The 12,999-nt window shown below is 52.8% G+C and overlaps 1 long non-coding RNA gene across 1 annotated transcript; it reads right to left on the bottom strand.

Moving 5' to 3' along the window:
- Positions 1-2,750: 2,750 nt before the first annotated feature.
- On the bottom strand, positions 2,751-10,293 carry LOC129010632 (uncharacterized). The gene is made up of 3 exons (XR_010125510.1): positions 9,770-10,293; positions 8,295-8,372; positions 2,751-6,083 (listed from the first exon to the last, which is right to left on the bottom strand). It is a non-coding gene; the product is annotated as an uncharacterized LOC129010632 (long non-coding RNA).
- Positions 10,294-12,999: the final 2,706 nt, after the last annotated feature.

Below are 12,999 nucleotides of genomic sequence, written 5' to 3' on the forward strand. Positions count from 1 at the left end.
GTGGCAGGTGTCCAAGAAGCCCCAAGGTTCTCGACCCGTGCGGCGGGGCGCCCTGCGGTGAGTCCAGGACTCAGAAGAGTCTCGCGGGAACCTCACCAGAGGCGGCACCGGCGCCCGGGCAAGCCGAGCCCTTCCGCGATGATTCCGCGCCCTGGGGTCGCTGCGCCAAGAGCTCAGGAGAGGCGCCTCCCCTCCTCGATGTCTTGGCAGCCCGCATGGCCCTACGGCTCCCCACAGAGGGAGCCAGGGCCTCCCGCCCAAGACCCCGGGGCGGCCCGTTCCCGCGTGGCGCGGCCAGCGAGCTCCTCTTGCGGGGCGTGGACGGGGCCGGGGTGCCCGGGCAGGCGCCGCCCCGGAGCCCACGGTCCACGCGCTCCCAGCGGCCCCAACTCTCTCCTTGATGGAACTGGTTGACTTCACGGAATACATGGAGTGACTTTGCCCACTAGATTGGAAACTATTTTAAGTCTGAATAATGTTAGGATACAATGAGTTCTAAATTTCCCTTCAAAGAATCGGCGTGTCAGTATGTTCAGTCTTTGTCCTGCATTTTAAAGTCTAACTTCCTCGCAGTCTCAGTAAACAACCTTTTCCACCAGTTCTAGTCAGTAGTTGACATCTGTTGCCCTGGTCACCTGCTCCGTCCTAACTAATCCCGGTCACCTGCTTTGACCTGAGTCACCTTTAGTTACCTGTCCCATAACCATTTTTCCCGCCAAACCACTCACCCCGCCACTCTGGCCCATACTCCTGCTCCCTTTAAAATAGCCAATGGGCACTAGTTTAGACTGTGCATCCTAACCCTAGCCAATAGGGGAACCACACAGCAGTAGGGGCTACCCGCGTCAGGAATAAGAACCCCTTCCCCTCCCTTGTCCAAGCGCTCGCCATTGCTCCATCTATGAGATGTCCCCTTCTATAGAAGTAAATTAGCTGAGAAAAATTTATATTCGAGTTCTACTTCTTTGGCGGCACAGAAAATTTACATATAACACAGTGAGCCGCCGAGATCTCGTCACTGCACTCCACTCTGGGCGACTGAGTGAGACTCTATCAAAAATAAAAAAAAAAAAGGCAGAAAATGCCGGCCAGGCACGGTGGCTCACACCCGTAATCCCAGCACTTTGGGAGGCCGAGGTGGGCAGATCACCCGAAAACAGGAGTTTGAGACCAGCCTGACCAACATGGTGAAACCCCCGTCTCTGTCAAAAATACAAAAGTTAACCTGGGCATGGTGGCGTGCGCCTGTAATCCCAGCTACTCCGGAGGCTTAGGCGGGAAAACTGCTTGAACCCTGGAGGTGGAGGTTGAAGTGAGCCGAGATCAGGCCACTGCACTCCACCCTGTGCGAGCAAGACTCCATCGCCAAAAAAAAAAAAAAAAAAAAAAGAAAATAGAAAAGAAAAGAAAACAGGCCAGGTGCGTTGGCTCACGCCTGTAACCCCACCAGTTTGGGAGGCTGAGGCAGGAGGATTGCTTCAGCCCAGGAGTTGGAGACCAGCCTGGACAACAAAGAGAGACCCTGTCTGTACCAAAAAAATAGGAGTAGAGGAGAAAAACCAAATGACTTCCCCAGCCATAACCAGACGCCCCCAACCCCACCCCCACCCCATGGCTGTAATCAAGGTTTTGGTTATTTATTTATTGAGAGGGTCTCACTCTGTCACCCAGGCTGGAGTGCAATGGTGCGATCTCAGCTCACTGCAACCTCTGCCTCCCATACTCAGGCGATCCTCCTACCTCAGCCTCAAAGCCAAGAAGCTGGGACCACCAGCACGTGCCACCTGGCCTGGCTTTTTTTTTTTTTGAGAGGGAGTTTGACTCTTTTTGCCCATGCTGCAGTGCAATCGTGTCGTCTCGGCTCAGTGCAACCTCCACTTTGCGGGTTTAAGTGATTCTCCTGCCTCAGCCTCCTGAGTACCTGGGATTACAGGCACCTGCCACCACGGACCACGGCCAGCTAATTTTTTTTTTTTTTTTTTTTTTTTTTTTTTAGGAGAGATGGGGTTTCACCATGTTGGCCAGGCTGGTCTGGAACTCCTGACCTCAGGTGATCCACCCACCTTGGCCTCACTGAGATTCCAGGCGTGAGCCACCGTCCCCAGCCCCAGCATCAAGGTTTGCAGGGACTAGCTGGGAAGCGGGGGCAGGGGCGGCATCTGTTTGAAGACGCTGTGTCTGTTTCCTGTGCACTTCCTCCACCTTGTGTGTGGCCGGAGCCAGCTCTGGCGGGAGGGGAGGGAGGCGAAGGGGCACCTGCGTCTGCACGGCCTCAGGATGGGGCATGGGCAGCCGGTCCCGAGCGGCATTCAGGCACCTGGCCCCGCCGTGGCAGGCACCTCATGTGAAGCCCACCCCTCTGTCGTTAAATTCTCCAGAAAGCTCCAGCCTCTGCCTTTTCTGTCACCTTTGACCCCAGGGGGACATTAGAGAGCCCCAAATCCCGCCCCGCATCAGCCAATAGACAGACACAGCCGTGTGTCAAGTGTGGGACTTTATTACGGGGAGTATTTCCTAAATGTGCTGGGCCTGAAAGGCAGGGGTGGGAGGGGTCCACGGCCAGGCTCCATGAGGTGTGGTCCCGCCATGGACTCAGGATGAGGGTTGCTCATCCTCCGGCCCAGGCCTCTCCCCCTTCAGCCAGCGCATCATCTGCTGGTGCTGCTGGACAAAGTCTTGCACACAGGCGTCTATCACGGCCTCGGTCAGGACCCCGTCCTCGGAGGCATACGCCGTGGCCTAGTGGGGAGAGAGGGAGCTGACGGAGGCCGCCATGGGAACCCCCCACCCCAAATGCACACCAGGGCCCCGAGGTGGGGAGGGGCCAAACCAGGGGCTCCAGCATGGCCTGAGGGTGAAACACAGGCTTCCCGCACTTCGGCAGAGCCCAGCACATGTGTGGACACCGGGGACGGCCCCTGCAGTGCCCACAGCCCTGCCTGCGTCCTCAGCACTGCTGTTGCTCAATGATTTTCTAATAATAAAAAGCCCAAGGCGGAGCCCCACTGACAGCCGACCCAAGGCAGCTTCCGAGAGGCAGGTGGGAATTGCAGACCCTCTGCTAGTCTCAGCCGTGGACAGGCAGTGTCCCCGGTCACAGTGCACCTGAGACCCTCAGACCCTGACCCTCACAGGCCTCCAGCGCAGAGGCAGCTACTGCACACCTTGGGACATCAAGGCCACCTCTGCCTCCATTTCCCTGTCCTCCTGGGCACAGGGCGTAGCATTAAGCACACGGAGGCTGGAGCTGCTGGGGCTGTGGCCCTGGGTGTCGCTTCAGAAACCTCAGGTGCAGCAGCCCTTCTACCACGGACAGGTCACTCTCCATCTCAGTGCCAGCGAAGGGCGGGGAGTCCCCAAGGTGAGGCACCCGTGGGTCAGGGTGAGGGTGTGGGGACCCCCACTGGGTGCCGTGGTCAGGAGTGCACCAGGACACCTGGAGGAAGCACAGGGCAGGGGACCCTTCCCAGACAGCTGAGTGGGTCCCTCGCCCCATCCCGGCTGTGCCTCCCAGAGGCAGGACTCATCTCACCGGGTGCAGGGGCAGCAGCACACCATCCTCCCACAACACCGTCGCCACGACGGAACCTTCCATGGGGATGACCACGTGGTGCCTGTCCCCTCTGCCAGCGCCCACCCCTCGCCAAGCCACTGTGTGGGGAGACACTGACCAGAGCCGGACCACCACTGTGCATCAGGGGCCCAGCAGCGTAGGAGACACTGACCAGAGCCAGACCACTACTGTGCATCAGGGGCCCGGGGAGCGCAGGAGACACTGACCAGAGCCGCACCACCACTGTGCATCAGGGGCCCAGGACTGCTCAACATCATTTTTGGTCTTGAGCCCACCCAAGAGAGGGCAAACAGGTGCAGGGACCCTCAGGGTCCACCTGAGTGGCTGCACCTCACCCAGGGCCCAGCGGAGGAAAGGGGCTGAGCAGATGCTCACGGGGCCAGCCCTCCGGGAAGCACGGGACCTGGCAGGAGCCCACCAGAAGTGACAGCTAAATGTCACGTGGCCTCCTGGGTGGGATTCTGGGGCAAGACCCAGTTGTGGGTGGGGCCAACAGTGACACATGATGTTCACCACGTGGCAAGGCCCCGGGCCCGGGAGCTCTCTGTGCTACCCTTGCAATTTTTCTGGGAACCTAAAATCTTCAACTGTAAAAGTTGAAAGACAAGACCTGGACCTGATTTCTTCACATGTGAATTCACAAAACATTAAGAAGAATCAGCACCACCCCTCAAACTCTTTGAAAAATTGAAGAACATTTCCTCACTCATCCTAGGAAGCCAGCAGTACCCTGATATCAAACCCAGATGAACACACCACAAGAAAAATGACAGGCCAATATCCTTGATGAGCATCCCTGAGAAAGTCCTCAACAAAATGCCAGCAAAGTGAATTCAGCAGTATAATAAAAAAGTTATACACCCTGACCAAGCAGGATTTATTCCTGGAATGCAAGGATAGTTCATACGAATATCATGTTCCACATACAAAATGTTCAACGTACAAAAATCAATCAATACTAGCAGAGTGGAAGAAGGAAACCACATGACCCTCTCAACTGAGGCAGGAAAAGCATTCGACCAAATTCAACACCCTTTTATTAGAAAAACACTCAACAAGCCGGAAATTGAAACACACGCCCCAAACACAATGAAGGCCATATATCACAAGCCCACAGGTGACAACTCAGTGGTGAAAAACTGGAAGCTTTTCCTCTGAGTAAGGAACCAGGCAAGAATGCTTTACTGCTTCTATTCCACATACCACTGGAAGTTGTGGCCAGGGCCATTAGACAAGAAAAAGAAATCATCCAAACTGAAAAGGGAGAGGTAAAATCACCTGTTCTCAGATGACATCATCTTATATGTAGAAAATCCTAGAATCCTGCTGGGCACAGGCGGTGCCTCACCTGTAATCCCAGCACTTTGGGAGGCTGAGGTGGGCAGATCATGAAGTCAGGGGATCGAGACCATCCTGGCTAATACGGTGAAACCTCATCTCTACTAAAAATACAAAAAATTAGCTGGGCGTAGCGGTGGGCGCCTGTAGTCCCAGCTACTCAGGAGGCTGAGGCAGAAGAATGGCGTGAACCCAAGAGGCGGAGCTTGCAGTGAGCCGAGATTGTGCCGCTGCACTCCAGCATGGGTGACAGAGCAAGACTCCATATCAAAAAAAAAAAAAGAAAGAAAATCTTAGAATCCATATTGGAAAAAACAACCCCGTGACATCAGCAAAGTTACAGGAAACAAAATCAACAGCAGAAACAGCTGCAATTCTACATACTAACAATGAACAATCTGAAAGGAAAATTATGAAACCATTTCCATTTACAATAGCATCTGAAAGAATAAAATACTTGGAAATTCACTTAACCAAGAAGGTGAAATATTTATATAATGAAAACTGGCCGGCTGCAGTGGCCCACGCCAGTAATCCCAGCACTTTGGGAGCCAGAGGCAGGCGGATCACCTGACGTCATGAGTTTGGGACCATCCTGGCCAACAACTGCACTCCAGCCTGGGTGACAGAGTCAGACTCCATCTCAAGAAAAAAAAAAAAAAAAAAAGAAAACCAGACAACATTGCTAAGAGACGTCAAGGCAATATAGAGACTGGATGCAATCCCTGTGAAAACCCGAATTATTTTTTACAAAAATAGAAAAAGCATTACTAAAGTTGATAGAACCTCTAGGGATCTTGAATTGCCAAAGGAAAAAAAAAAACCAACTTTTTATTTTATTTTTTTGCGAGGGAGTCTCACTCTGTCACCCAGGCTACAGTACAGTGACACGATCTCAGATCACTGCAACCTCCACCTCCTGGGTTCAAGTGATTCTCCTGCCTCTCAGCCTCCCAAGTAGGTAGGATTACAGACACACACCACCATGCCTGGCTGATTTTTGTATTTTTAGTAGAGAGTGTTTCACCATTTAGGCCAGGCTGGTGTCAAACTCCTGACCTCAGGTACTCCACCTACCTTGGCATCCCAAAGTGCTGGGATTACAGGCATGATCCACTGTGTGTGGGCGGCAAGCCAACCAGGTGCTGAGGCAAGAGACCAAGGGCACAAGCTGTTCCAGTATAATAAAATATATAAAATAGGAATAGTTATACTAGATATAGATCTTAGATATGATTATATATGAATATCATTCACCATTAGTTTGTAGCAATTGCTCTTTATTCCAATATTATAATAATCCTCACTCTATAATCATAATCTAGGAAAAACCAGGCCATACAGAGATAGGAGCTGAGGGGACATAGTGAGAAGTGACCGGAAGACAAGAGTGCGAGCCTTCTGTTATGCCCGGACAGGGCCACCAGAGGGCTCCTTGGTCTAGCGGTAACGCCAGCATCTGGAAAGATGTCCGTTGCCAAGCGGACCGTGGTCTAGTGGTAGTGTCAGTGTCAAGGAAAAGCACCTGCTACTTAGCAGACCGCGAAAGGGAGTCTCCCTTTCCCTGGGGGAGTTTAGAGAAGACTCTACTCCTCCACCTCTTGTGGAGGGTCAGGCCCGCCCAGTTATCCGAAGGCCTAACCGTCTCCCTGTGATGCTGTGCTTCAGTGGTCACGCTCCTAGTCCGCCTTCATGTTCCATCCTGTACACCTGGCTCTGCCTTTTAGATAGCAGGAGCAAAATTAGTAAAGTACTAAAAATATCTGATAAGCAGAAATAATGGCGTAAGCTGTCTCTCTCTCTCCTTCCCTCCCTCTCTCTGCCTTGGCTGCCAGGCAGGGAAGGGCCCCCCGTCCAGTGAACTTGTGACCCATATGACCTCACCTATCATTGGAGATGGCTCACACTCCTTATCCTGCCCCTTTGTCTCGTATCCAATAAATAACAGCGCAGCCTGGCATTCGGGGCCACTACCGGTCTCCGCGTCTTGGTGGTAGTGGTTCCCCAGGCCCAGCTGTCTTTTATCTCTGTCTTGTGTCTTTATTTCTACACTCTCTCGTCTCCGCACACGAGGAGAAAACCCACCAACCCTGTGGAGCTGGACCCTACAACTGCGCCTGGCACACACACAAAAATGTTGAAGGACAAAGTTGGCGCTGGGCACGGTGGCTCACCACCAGCGCTGTGAGCAGTGCAGGAGGAGCATCCTTGTAAGGGACACCAGAGTGAGGGCTCAGTCACTCTCTCTGCCACATGAGGACCCAGCAAAGAACACTCCACAGGGAGGGACCGAGCTGGGACCGTGATCTTGGGCCTGTAGCCTTCAGAGCTGTGGGCACACACGCCCCAGTGGTTATGGCAGGCCAGCAGGTGACCACACTCCTGTTCTCTCCTCCTTTTTTTTTTTGAGACAGTGTTTCCCTCTTGTTGCTGAGGCTTCAGTGCAATGACGTGGTCTCGGCTCACCGCAATCTCTGCCTCCCAGGTTCAAGTGATTCTCCTGCCTCAGCCTCCTGAGTAGCTGGGATTACAGGCGCTAGCCACCACGCCTGGCTAATTTTGTATTTTTAGTAGAGATGGGGTTTCTCCATGTTGGTCAGGCTGGTCTCAAACTCCCAACCTCAGGTGATTCGCTCACCTCAGCCTCCCAAAGAGCCGAGATTACAGGTGTGAGCCACTGGACCTGGCCTTGCCAATTAAATTTTTAAGCTACAATGCCCACAACAGGCAACATGTGAACCCTGCCTGTGAGCTCAGGACTGAAGGTGAGAGGCCAGGCACTGTGGCTCACGCCTGTAATCTCAACATTATGGGAGGCTGAGGCAGGTAGATCCCTTGAGGTCAGGAGTTCAAGACCAGCCTGGCCAACATGGTGAACCCCTGTCTCTACTAAAAATCCAAAAATTAGCCGGATGTGGTGGTTGGTGCCTGTAATCCCAGCTACTCGGGAGGCTGAGGCAGGAGAATCACTTGAACCCGGGAGGCAGAGGTTGCAGTGAGCCGAGAACGCACTACGACACTCAAGCCTGGGCAATAGAGCAAGACTCCATTTCAAAATAAATACACAAAACAAAACAAAATAAAATACAAAAAAAATTCTGCTGAGTAAAAAGAAATCAGGTGAGAATGTCACAAGACCCCCATCCTCCGGACGACCAGACGCCCTCACCAACACCGGCCCTCCCTCTCGGGCGGCTGTGTGGCAGCGTCTCTCACCTCCCCTTGTTTCCTTCTGTGAAATGAGGCGCCCAAGCTTGGCCCTGCGCCCTACTGCTACCCATGTACATGCCCCCGGCCCTACCCACCGGCAGTAGCCCCACCAATCTCCACGCCTGAACCCCATGTGCGCCCCGACCTCCCCACCCACACCGGCCCCACTCACTTTGAGCTTGGACTGTTGCTCCGGCTGCAGCATCTGTTCCTGTATCTGCGCCAGATTCAGGGTGTCCTTTGACGTTGCCTGCGGACGTAGGGGCGCAGAGGGCAGGTGTTAGGATACGTGGATGCCGCTGGGCAGGCATGCACACCAGCCAAGGGGCTTTCTGGAATCCACGGCCACGCCTCGACCTCAAAGCCCCCAGCCCTGCCTGACCATCCTCCTTCCTAGTCAGACCTGGCATGACGATGCCCCATCCCCAGCACACGGCCTGATGCATTTGTGAGGTTTTATGCCCCCAGGGATGGTCTTGGAGAGCCACATCAGGAAGGCCATCCCACATGGACGGGAGGAGGCTCTTGCCCAATTCAACAGAAAGTCAGTCGATGGGTAAAGTGTCCATTTTATCATGTTACATACGCTTTCACTTTTTTTTTTTTGAGACGGAATCTCGCTGTCGCCCAGGCTGGAGTGCAGTCATGATATCTCGGCTCATTGCAAGCTCCACCTCTCGGGTTCATGCCATTCTCCTGCCTCAGCCTCCCAAGTAGCTGGGACTACAGGCGCCCACCACCACGCCCAGCTAATTTTTTGTATTTTTAATAGAGACAGGGTTTCACCGTGTTAGCCAGGATGCTCTGAATCTCCTGACCTCGTGATTCACCTGCCTCAGCCTCCCAAAGTGCTGGGATTACAGGCTTGAGCCACTGCGCCCGGCCTGAAGTGGCTTATACATTTATATATATATATATATATATATATATATATATATATATATATATATTAGACTGAATGAAGTCTTATTAATAGCAAAGGATAATTAAAATCCCAAACTCGCAAGGTTTTCAACAAAAGTAAACTTTGCTATAAGTTATCAGTGTAGGCCGGGTGCAGTGGCTCATGCCTGTAATCCCAGCACTTTGGGAGGCCGAGGCGGGTGGATTGCCCGAGCTCAGGAGTTCGCGACCAGCCTTGGCAACATGGTGAAATCCCATCTCTACAAAAATACAAAAAATTAGCCGGGCGTGTCGGCCTGCGCCTGTAGTCCCAGCTACTTGGGAGGCTGAGGCAGGAGAATCACTTGAACCCGGGAGGCGGAGGTTGCAGTGAGACAAGATCTTGCCACTGGACTCCAGCCTCGGCAACAGAGCAAGACTCCGTCTCAAAAAGAAAAAAAAAAAAAGGCTGGGCGCGGTGGCTCACGCCTATAATCCCAGCACTTTGGGAGACCGAGGCAGGCGGATCACCTGAGGTCAGGAGACCATCCTGGCCAACATGGTGAAACCGCATCTCTACTAAAAACATAAAAACTAGCCGTGCGTGGTGGAGGATGCCTGTAATCCTAGCTACTTGGGAGGCTGAGGCAGGAGAATTGCTTGAACCCAGGAGATGGAGGTTGCAGTGAGCCGACACAGTGCCACTGCACTCCAGCCTCAGCGAAACAAAACAAAACAAAAACAAAACAAAACAAAAAAACTTACCCAAAAGCATGGAGGCCACTGACAACTATCCTTAATGTGGTAACCCACGGACGGCAGAAGTGCATTACGGGACGACACTTATTTAAAGATAGTTCCTTCCAGGTGATTCAAAGAAAAAGACACAATGGGTAATCAGTAACTAACAGGAAAAACTCTTGTGGAAATAGAGGCCGGGCTCTGTGGCTCACACCTGTAATCCCTGCATTCTGGGAGGCTGAAGCAGGTGGATCACCTGAGGTCAGGAGTTCGGGAGCAGCTTGGTCAACATGGTGAAACCCTGCCTCTACTAAAAATACAAAAATTAGGCCGGGCACGATGGCTCACGCTTCTAATTCCAGCACTTTGGGAGGCCAAGGCAGGTGAATCACGAGATCAGGAGATCGAGACCATCCTGGCTAACATGGTGAGACCCCGTCTCTACTAAGAATATAAAAAAATTAGCTGGGCGTGGTGGCGGGCGCCTGTAGTCCCAGCTACCGAGGAAGCTGAGGCAGGAAAATGGCATGAACCCGGGAGGGTTCTCAAAAAGAAAAAGAAAAAAAAAAAAAAGGCAGGGCACGGTGGCTCATGCCTGTAATCCCAGCACTTTGGGAGGCTGAGCTGGGCGGATCACCTGAGGTCGGGAGTTTGAGACCAGCCTGACCAACCTGGAGAAACCCCATCTCTACTAAAAATACAAAATTAGCCGGGCTTGGTGGCACATACCTATAATCCCAGCTACTTGGGAAGGCTGAGGCAGGAGAATTGCTTGAACCCAGCATGCGGAGGTTGCAGTGACCAGAGATTGTGTCATTACACTCCAGCCTGGGCCACAAGGCAAAACTTCATCTCAAAACAGAAAAAAAAAAAAAAAAGAGAGATGTTTGGAACCAACCCCACCAGGGTGAATGGAAAACATAATACCTATTCCAGGCCAGACGCGGTGGCTCACGCCTGTAATCCCAGCACATTGGGAGGCCGAGGTGGACAGATCACAAGGTCAGCAGATCGAGACCATCCTGGCTAACACGGTGAAACCCCATCTCTACTAAAAATACAAAAAAAAAAAAAAAATTAGCTGGGAGTGGTGGCGGGCGCCCGTAATCCCAGCTACTCAGGAGGCTGAGGCAGGAGAATGGCATGAACCCGGGAGGTGGAGCTTGCAGTAAGCCGAGATCACCCCACTGCACTCCAGCCTAGGCGACAGCGTGAGACTCCGTCTCAAAAAATAAATAAATAAATAAAATAGAAGAACCACACAGCAGTAGGGGCTACCTGTGTCAGGAATAAGAACCCCTTTCCCTCCCTTATCCAAGTGCTCGCCATTGCTCCATCTATAAGACGCCCCCTTCTATAGAAGTAAATTTCGCAGCTGAGAAAAGTTAACATTCGAGTGCTACTTCTTTTGTGACACCGAGAATTTACATAAAACACAGTGAGCCGCTGAGATCTCGCCACTGCACTCCAGCCTGGGCAAGAGTGAGACTCCGTCTAAAAAAAACAAACAGGCCGGGCACGGTGCCTCAGGCCTGTAACCCCAACACTTTGGGAGGCTGAGGCAGGAGGATTGCTTGAGCCCAGGAGTTGGAGACCAGCCTGGGCAACAAAGAGAGACCTCATCTCTACCAAAAAAATAGGAGAGGAGAAAAACCAAATGAGTTCCCCAGCTGTACCCCCTCCCCCCAAAACCCATCCCAACCCCCCGCCATGGCCATCATCAAGGGTTTGGTTTTATTTTTATTTTTTAATTTATTTTGAGACAGGGTCTCACTCTGTCACCCAGGCTGGAGTGCAGTGGTGCGATCTCGGCTCACTGTCACCTCTGCCTCCCATGCTCAGGTGATCCTCCTAGCTAAGCCAACAGGCTGGGACCGCAGGCACATGCCACCAGGCACCGCTTTTTATTTGAGACACAGTTTCACTCTCGCTGCCCAGGCTGGAGTGCAATGGCGGAGTCTTGGCTCACTGCTACCTCTGCCTCCTGGGTTCAAGTGATTCTCCTGCCTCGGCCTCCTGAGTACCTAGGATTACAGGCACCTGCAACCATGCCTGGCTAATTTTTGTATTTTTAGTATTGACGGGGTTTCACCACATTGGCTGGGGCTGGTCTCAAACTCCTGACCGCAGGTGATCCACCCGCCTCAGCCTCCCAAAGTGCTGGGATTACAGGTGTGAGCCACAGCACCTGGATTTTTCTTTTGGGCTTCATCATTTGTTTTTGTTTTGTTTTTTTTTTTCGAACAGTTCCGCTGCCCAGGCAGGAGTGCAGTGGTGCGATCTCGGCTCACTGCGACCTCCGCCTCCCGGAGTTTCGCCATGTTAGCCAGGATGGTCTGGAACTCCCGACCTCGTGATTCACCTGCCTCAGCCTCCCAAAGTGCTGGGATTACAGGCGTGAGCCACCTAGCCCGGTCGAACTTGGCTTAATTTTAAATACAAAGTATCGATTGCTGGTTTAAGATTTAGGCAATTCCTTTACAGAGGAACTGAGGCCAGGCTTGGTGGCCCATCCTGTAGAGGTGGGAGGATCTCCTGAGACCAAGAGTTGGAGACAGCCTGGGCGATATAGCAAGACTTGGTCTCTACAACAAATTTTTACCATTAGCAGGTGTGGTGGTGCACGCCTCTGGGGCTAATTCGGGCTTAGTAGGGTGTGGCTACTGGACAGGCTGAGGCAGGAGGATCACTTGAGCCTGGGAGGTCGAGGCTGCAGTAAGCTATAATGACACCACTGCACTCTAGCCTGGGCTCAGAGTAAGAACCCATCTCTAAAAGGAAAAAGAGAGAAATGGAGAGAGCAAGCAGAGATAGAGAAATGGAGAGAGTGAGCAGAGGTAGACCGCCTCCCTCCAAGCACTGCAGCTCCGAGGGGTCTGCTCTCCGATGGGCCCGTTGCGTGCCCAGGCCGAGGGGTCTGCTCTCCGATGAGCCCGTTGCGTGCCCAGGCCGAGGGGTCTGCTCTCCGATGAGCCCGTTGCGTGCCCAGCCTCCTCTTCTGTTTCCTACTTCAACCAACAGCCTACACCCTTCCTAAGGACACAAAGTTCAGAAAGCATTGTTTCATCGACCAATATGAGGCTCTGCGCCATCACACTGTGCCGTTTCGCTGCTGTGATTCCCCCGACCCCTGCACCCCGCCCTGCCCCCAAAGCAAAGGTTTCCTGTCTGAGAGAGTCCTCCAGCAGTGAGGACCTGGAGGAGTGACTGTGCAGGTTCCAGATGCAGGTGGACAGCCTGGCCTCCAGCCTGAC

Source organism: Pongo pygmaeus, chromosome 1 (assembly GCF_028885625.2).
Source record: "Pongo pygmaeus isolate AG05252 chromosome 1, NHGRI_mPonPyg2-v2.0_pri, whole genome shotgun sequence".
NCBI classification, from domain to species: Eukaryota; Metazoa; Chordata; class Mammalia; order Primates; family Hominidae; genus Pongo; species Pongo pygmaeus.